Source organism: Rhineura floridana, chromosome 1 (assembly GCF_030035675.1).
Source record: "Rhineura floridana isolate rRhiFlo1 chromosome 1, rRhiFlo1.hap2, whole genome shotgun sequence".
Classification (NCBI taxonomy): domain Eukaryota; kingdom Metazoa; phylum Chordata; class Lepidosauria; order Squamata; family Rhineuridae; genus Rhineura; species Rhineura floridana.
Window position 1 is genome coordinate 301,239,337 of NC_084480.1, and position 8,691 is coordinate 301,248,027.

The window sequence follows — 8,691 nt, forward strand, 5'->3', positions numbered from 1 at the left end:
GCTGGAATGTTTTGGTTCCAGGAGTCTGGGGAAGACACAGGTTGCAATCCTACTTACCCAGGAGAAATTCCCATTGAAGTCAATGGGGCATTTTTTAGAGTGGATATGTGCAGGATTGGGCTGGATGTCTAGAAAAATTCCTCATGTTGCAAGAAGCTGGTTGCAAGATGTTGCAAGATAGATGTTGCAAGATGTTGGTTCCTCCCAATTGTACTTGTTTTTAAATGAAACTTGGAGCCCCGGTGAAATTAATGGCATCAATGCCATAGGCTATAGTAGCATCTTGTCTGAAAGGTAATTCGTTCCATTTACATTTTCTGAATTTTCTGCTCGCCCCTTTAAGACTTGTGTCAAGTCAGTCATGTGAGAGCTGATATAAAGACAATTCAGCCCTTTTTGCCTATGGTAGGAACAAGGGAGGGGAGTGGGACCATCCCTGATGGCCCTGCCCCTTACTTTGTGCCTCTGCTGCCCCCACCCCTTTGCCCATGCATTCAGGGGACCATAACAAAAAATCTAATTCTGCAAAAATCCAATGCAGCACTAATTTGCAATGGAGAAGGGATGGTGGGGTGCAGATGCTTGACCCTTTATGCTCCCACCATTTTCTCCATAAAACTCCAGCCTCCTTACCTGCCTCTAGACCTGTGGGGATGTTAGACCCATATTTCCTGGGGCTTTTTAGGGAGGGGAAGAGTTTTGTGGGGAAAATGGTGGGAGGGAAGCTAAGGGTTAGGTTTCCTTTCCCTCCCTGCCACATCCATGTTCCAAAAAACTCTTCTAATGATGCCTTGGTGTAGAGAAGCGCAAATGGTCTTGCAAATTTTCCATGTAAGTACAGATGGATGAATATGTCAGTTTTGGTTTCTCTTTGTTTCTTGTTTTTCCAGTCTTACACTCAGTTTGCCACAATTCCACATCAGTTTGTGATTTTTTATTTTTTTTAAAAAAACTCTTGTACATTAGCATTATAGCGGGCATTTCTCCTTGCTGAATATATACTTTTTTTGCAATCAATTTCCCCTAATGCATTCTTGTATGCATCTTTATTCCCACTGTTCCTTAATATATCCATTTCAATACATATTTTTTGGTGGGAGAACGGCATCCCCAAATCTGGAACAGTGATACGTTTTCGTATTGTTTTGGGAAGTGTGAATCAGATAGAGTTGCATTGAAGTGCGAACTGACCCAGATTCCTCCCCCATCCCTACATGTAACTGAAGTGTTAGCTATAGGGCTGTGCAGAGGCCCCACAATCAGGCGGACCGGCTCTGTGCAGCCTCAGGGGCTGCCCTCCCCATATCTGACCTGATCAGAGCTTGAAAAAGTTACTTTTTTGAACTACAACTCCCATCAGCCCAATCCAGTGGCCATGCTGGCTGGGGCTGATGGGAGTTGTAGTTCAAAAAAAGTAACTTTTCCAAGCTCTGCCTGAGATCAACTTGGGGGCAGTGCTAATGTTTAATTAGGGTTTTTAATTAAATATATGGTCAGGAGAGGGGAGGCAAAGGAGAAGACTTTGTGTCTCCTCCCCCACTCCCTACCAAGAGCAGGAGGGTTCAATCCTTCCTTCAGGGAAGCCCCTCCCGAATGAACAGCACCACACAAGACTGAATCCTCCAAGTCTGCTGCACATCCCTAGTTGGTTGGTCCTTACAAGCACACTGATATGCATGCCGTCTTTGCAGTTTTTTAAAAAGATCTTTTGGCTATTTCTCATCTTTTTAAGATGTTGGAGAGATTCCTAAACTGCCTCCTGCGAGGGCAGAGCTGGGCCAGCTCTCCTGTCCTCTCTCCCCTCAACTGCATCCCCTCCTGCACTCCAAATTAAAGCTGCAGAGGCTGGAGCAAGAGTTCTGGCTACCATAATGTTTCCCACTACCAGCATGCCTCTGGGAAAACATGGTGGCACTCTTGTTGTGGCTGCCATGGCTTTAATTTTAAATGCAGGAGGGGTCACAGGGGAGAGAAGAAGAAGCGCATCACTGCCTTCCCAAGCAGCAACTTTGAAGAAGTTTTTAAAAGAAAAGAAAACCCCACAACTACAGGACCCCTCCCCCCAAAACCAATTCATCCCCCACTTCATCCAAAAAGTCCATTCCTGTTTTTTTTCCTGGGGGGGGGGGGTTGCACTCAGCTTTTTTAGGCAAAGCCAAACAGCTTTCCCTAATTATGATAGCAGTATATGACAACTTCTCTTCAGCCACGCCTTAAACTGAATCACCCTCCAACATGTGGGAGGTGACAGAAGGTGAGTGTGTTTGCCACCAATTCTGCCTTATGGATGACCGGTATCGGGAGAAGGACAGGGGAAGTGTGACTCTGCCACTCTTACTTGATATCTCAGCAGCTTTTGATACCTTTAACCGTGCAATCCTCCTGGGTTGACTGAATGGGATGTTGCAGGCATGCACCCCATCAGCCACCCCCATCATTGGAAAAAAGGGCACCTAAGTCAACCACCATCCTGCTTGCTCACAGAGAGATGTTCTTTACACCTCTCTGCTGCTCAGAATGGAAGAGAGGATGGGTGTGTCCATGCTTGGCATCCAATCAAATGTGGGCATGTTTACGGGTGAATGTTCAATGTAGGAAAGGCCGAGTCAGTGCAGACTGGACATGAGCAGGAAGCGCAAACAATCTCCTGTGCATTGTGGATTTTGGGGGCGATATTTATGGAGACACAGGAGGAACTGGCAAGCATACTGGTGCCTATGGGAACCATGCTGACAACCCCCTCCCCTAGAACATGTTCCAGAATCCTCTGCAGCATTCTGGGCTCCATCATCAGATGAATTGATGTGGAAGGTTCCTTGAAGGAAGAAAGTTTGGAAGTCGTGGCAGAACAAGTAGGTGCATTGGGAAGATCCCACTTCTGTGAGACAAACTGCAGCTTTTGCTGGACTCTGGAGGAAGGATCAGTTGACTGCTGAGGCAGTTCCTCTTCCTGCGGCTTCCTTATTGCCTCTAAAGGCATGGAAAGCAGCCTGCAGCTGTCCTGCTTGCTGTCTGTTGTTATAACCAAATGTTAAACTACAGCAGTAATCAAAAATGTTATTTTCAAGATGCTGTTGTTGCAGACACTGGGTAGAAGACGGCTTCTCGTTTTCTGCAGTTTATACAAATGATGGGGCCTTCCCTGCTGTGTGTTCTTCTGCCAAAGACAGCAAATGTGTCTCCTTATTGTTAATGAGTTTGCAGGGAAAAAAAAGAGAGAGGCCTGGATTGCACATTGCAGGAAAGTCGGAAATGTCCATTTGCACCCCCTGGGGACCACAGCTGTTGAGTAAAATTTGCTGTTAGGGTGGCTTGCATCAACAATGGATGTTTGCTGGGGGGGGGGAAGTAGAAATGCAATGTTTTCACAGTGGTGGGTTTCTCATTTTCCACTTCAGCATGTTTGTAGCAGTGCTCGTACACATTTGTGCAATCACGCCAAATGTAAAATGGGGCTGGCTGGATTCACTGTTATGTTAAGTATTCAATGGTTTGTTTTTTCCCCATGCCTCTTTACAGTGTAGAGTTCAGACCCTGATCTACATACATTATGTAGCAGAACGAGGTGAGAGAATCCGGAGACAGTTGTGCCATTTCAGATGGCAGGTGGGTGGTCCCTTTTTAAAAAATATTCCTTTCATTAATCAAACATCAACACTCCATGCAAGTAGAAAACCAGCCCAGCAAGGAGAAGGCTGGCTTATAACCATTATCCCTGATATGCTAGTTTCTGCTTGTACTGAGTTATTTTTGTTATTTGTTTTACATGGGTGAACTTTCAAAAATGGTATCTCCCACTTGCAGTCTAAACTGGTGCAGTGGTTCAAGATTCTATTAAGTTATTCTGCTGCATGTGTAAACTAAGGATGGGATCCACTGGCCAGTACCAATTTGAGAGCTTTCCATTGATCTCACAGGCTGGGCTCCTACTGGGAAGGACGGATATAAATCTAATAAATAAATAAATAAATAAATAAAAATTATTTTGTCTGCGAGCTGCTGCTTTTACCAATTCATTCCCCCCAAATATTGATATTAATATCAAAATTTTGAAAGGAAATATCAATAAAACATTGATACTGATATTAATATCAATATTTTAGATGTGGATTTTTTTTTTAACCATGGAAAATCACTACATAAAAATCTCATCCACAACAATAGCGAATAAGAGAATTAATGGAAAATTCAGTACCAAATCCGAATTGGATAGAATTCTAGCACATCCTTAGCAGTAAACCAGGGCTTTGCTACCATTACTTTTGCTACCATTCTCTAGAACTGACTTTTGAGATAGGAGTGGAATCACTGTAAAATAGTGCTCCCAATACCCATTCCACAGAACTGGTCCAGGGATTGAGAGCTGTAGTCCTACAGCATCTGAGGGTAACCACCTTGGCTACTCCTACAGCCCTGTTCTAGGTGATTTGTGTTGATGCAAATTAAAGACTGGGGAACAGCAGGATTAGCACAGACCAAAATATGACTTTTGAACAATTTCTCTGCCAGTGATGTGGGACGGAAAACTTCCCACTGCTATATAATTCTGTTGGAAAAAAATCCATTTCTAAAAATGTCACTTCATCAAATTAATTAGTAACATGATGATTGTATACAATACCAATCAAATGGGAAAGTTTCAAATTTATAGTAACTTTTGGGTGGGTGGGTAACTATCCCAGGAAACATGTATACTAAATATTGCACATACTAATTCTAGCCTTAGTTATTTGTAAAGAGAAGGATAAATTAAAAACAAAAGTACACATAATCCAAACATCCTCATCAGAAAATGTTCTGCTTCAAAGACAGCAGCAACTCTACATCACTGAATGCTGTGCTTGTTGTGAGAAGATGGCATCAGCTCCCTTGGCTAGTCCTCCTGCTCCCCGTATAATAGATTTATTGTGTTATGTTGCCTGCCTATGTTCCCTAAGTTAGCCTGCTGTCCTCATGTTTGGTGGGAGACTCAGTCCTGATGCCATTGTTGAAGTAAGATTCAACTGCCAGTCTGGTTGGCTTCTGAATGTGAAATGGGGATGGGAATCTTGTCCTTTCCTCAGGCTGGCTGTAGGCCTTAGGGCCACTTAGCTTTATACATTTCATTTCAGAAGTGTACACCATACAAATCACCTGATGGCTGACCTACAGGAGACTCAAACATGCCAGTCAACTGATTTACAGAAGTCTCAAATGGGTAGACTTTAGTTTAGGCAGGGGTTCCCAAAATGTGGTCCATAGACCACTGGTGGTCCACGAGCTTCTTTCACTGGTGGTCCACTGTGGGTCTGTGGATTTGTGGTTTCAGATGGGAGATGGCACGTCCAACGCATTCAGTATTCAGATTGATTTCTAATTGTATTTGTATTGCTTTTATTTATTATATTATGTTTTATTGTATAACTGTTGGTTTATATCCTGCCCTTCCTCCCAGTAGGAGCCCAGGGTGGCAAACAAAAACACTAAAAACACTCTACAACATCATAAAAACAGACTTTAAAATATATTAAAACAAAACATCTTTAAAAACATGTTAAAAGGAAACATCTTTTTTTTAAAAGCTTTGAATTCAATTTGAATTCAGTTCAATAAAATACAATATATAAGAAATAAAAATACAATTAAAAATCACCCAGCACTTAGCACAGCACATTGCAAGTGCTACAACAGGCAGAAAAATCACGAGTGGTTAACCAAACAATTTTCAAATGGTCTGTGGGGATGAAAGTTTGTCCCATCTAAGTCTTGTTTTAAAGATGAAGGAGGGATAAAGAAGATAAAGAAGGGAGAGCAGGAAGGATCTTGAAGTTGACCATCAACACTTAGCACCTGGACAGCAGACGGAGCAGGCACGCATATCACCTTGTCATTGCCTTCCCCATTATGGTAAGATGTACTGTAGTTCTATTTTGACTGTAGTAATTATTTCTACATTTGCATGTACACATATAAATTAGCACATGCAAATTTTATGCAAATCTATGTCCTCTTTTCTCTTTGTTGGTGATGCATTTCCTCTTTTGGGGGGAGTGGGGAGATGTGTCCATAGACATCCTAGTCTAGATTAAGGGCTCAATTAGAGATATTTAAAAAACAGGGAATGTATGTGTGAAAACTGTCGAGGGCCCAGGAAGCATTGCAACTGTTGCTCCTGGGCTTAAGCTTCTGCTCAACCTAGGAGGAGGATGCTAGTAGTGCCGTGATTGGACTTCCATTCTGAGGGCTGTTGCCACTTAATATGTTTTATCCTGCTTCTAGTTTATTGTATTTTAAACAACACCATACTGTATTTAAACTGTTTATGGTATGTGATTTGCTGGTGTGGGGGGGTTAGGGATGAAAAGTGACATACAAATGCCTTCATTTTTTAAATTTTATTCTTATTGCACTTTTGCAAATAGAAAACCGCAAACAATCAGATAGATCTAGGCTAGGAAGTTCTAGGCTTAATGGACAATATAAAAACTGACAAATCACCGGGCCCGGATGGCATCCACCCGAGAGTTCTCAAAGAACTCAAATGTGAAATTGCTGATCTGCTAACTAAAATATGTAACTTGTCCCTTGGGTCCTCCTCCGTGCCTGAGGACTGGAAAATGGCAAATGTAACGCCAATCTTCAAAAAGGGATCCAGAGGGGATCCTGGAAATTACAGGCCAGTTAGCTTAACTTCTGTCCCTGGAAAACTGGTAGAAAGTATTATTAAAGCTAGATTAACTAAGCACATAGAAAAACAAGCCTTGCTGAAGCAGAGCCAGCATGGCTTCTGCAAGGGAAAGTCCTGTCTCAGTAACCTATTAGAATTCTTTGAGAGTGTCAACAAGCATATAGATAGAGGTGATCCAGTGGACATAGTATACTTAGACTTTCAAAAAGCGTTTGACAAGGTACCTCACCAAAGGCTTCTGAGGAAGCTTAGCAGTCATGGAATAAGAGGAGAGGTCCTCTTGTGGATAAGGAATTGGTTAAGAAGGAGAAAGCAGAGAGTAGGAATAAATGGACAGTTCTCCCAATGGAGGGCTGTAGAAAGTGGAGTCCCTCAAGGATCGGTATTGGGACGTGTACTTTTCAACTTGTTCATTAATGACCTAGAATTAGGAGTGAGCAGTGAAGTGGCCAAGTTTGCTGACGACACTAAATTGTTCAGGGTTGTTAAAACAAAAAGGGATTGCGAAGAGCTCCAAAAAGACCTCTCCAAACTGAGTGAATGGGCGGAAAAATGGCAAATGCAATTCAATATAAACAAGTGTAAAATTATGCATATTGGAGCAAAAAATCTTCATTTCACATATATGCTCATGGGGTCTGAACTGGCGGTGACCGACCAGGAGAGAGACCTCGGGGTTGTAGTGGACAGCACGATGAAAATGTTGACCCAGTGTGCGGCAGCTGTGAAAAAGGCAAATTCTATGCTAGGGATAATTAGGAAAGGTATTGAAAATAAAACAGCCGATATCATAATGCCATTATATAAACTATGGTGCGGCCGCATTTGGAATACTGTGTACAGTTCTGGTCGCCTCATCTCAAAAAGGATATTCTAGAGTTGGAAAAGGTTCAGAAGAGGGCAACCAGAATGATCAAGGGGATGGAGCGACTCCCTTACGAGGAAAGGTTGCAGCATTTGGGGCTTTTTAGTTTAGAGAAAAGGCAGGTCAGAGGAGACATGATAGAAGTGTATAAAATTATGCATGGCATTGAGAAAGTGGATAGAGAAAAGTTCTTCTCCCTCTCTCATAATACTAGAACTCATGGACATTCAGAGAAGCTGAATGTTGGAAGATTCAGGACAGACAAAAGGAAGTACTTCTTTACTCAGCGCATAGTTAAACTATGGAATTTGCTCCCACAAGATGCAGTAATGGCCACCAGCTTGGATGGCTTTAAAAGAAGATTAGACAAATTCATGGAGAACGGGGCTATCAGTGGCTACTAGCCGTGATGGCTGTGCTGTGCCACCCTAGTCAGAGGCAGCATGCTTCTGAAAACCAGTTGCCGGAAGCCTCAGGAGGGGAGAGTGTTCTTGCACTCGGGTCCTGCTTGCGGGCTTCCCCCAGGCACCTGGTTGGCCACTGTGAGAACAGGATGCTGGACTAGATGGGCCACTGGCCTGATCCAGCAGGCTCTTCTTATGTTCTTATGTTCTTATCTAGTTTCCCCAATCCCAATCTTCCCACCTCCCCTCCATATTCCCCTACTTGCTCTAACCAATAAGACTATTAATATTTGTGCTTTCTTTTATAGATACTACAAATTAGATCTTCAGATGTTAAGTTATCCACAGTGTTTTAAAAGGAGAAGGCACCTGGCCAATTCCAGAGTCTGATGTTGATGCTAAAATAAAATGCCACCATTCTGCTTCAAAAGAGTCTTTGTTCTTCTTTCCCCCTTCAGCCAATTTTATTTTATGTGGCAGTTTCTCTCTAAGAAGGCTATTTCTGATGCCATTTATAAGATGTCAAACCATCCAGTGTTTTCCAAAATCTAGCAATCACTAATCTGGCTGCTGCCAGCATGAAACCAACCAGCTTTTTATACGGCAAGTCCAAGTTTTGTCCTGTAAAAATGTTCAGTAAAGCTAATTCTGGAGTAAACTGTGTTGACTGATTTGTCAGTTTCTGTATTTCTTCCTGTATCTCATTCCAAAAGCCCTTAATCTTACAGCAGTAAGATTGCGTTGAGGGATGGGGT

At 42.5% G+C, this 8,691-nt stretch overlaps 1 long non-coding RNA gene across 2 annotated transcripts; it reads left to right on the forward strand.

The window, feature by feature from the left end:
• Positions 1 to 640: 640 nt before the first annotated feature.
• Positions 641 to 8,366, forward strand: LOC133375881 (uncharacterized). Of its 2 annotated transcripts, XR_009760330.1 has the most exons (4): positions 641 to 831; positions 3,520 to 3,606; positions 5,757 to 5,886; positions 8,245 to 8,366. It is a non-coding gene; the product is annotated as an uncharacterized LOC133375881 (long non-coding RNA). The 2 variants fall into 2 exon arrangements; XR_009760332.1 differs by lacking the exon at positions 3,520 to 3,606.
• The last annotated feature ends 325 nt before the right edge of the window (positions 8,367 to 8,691 follow it).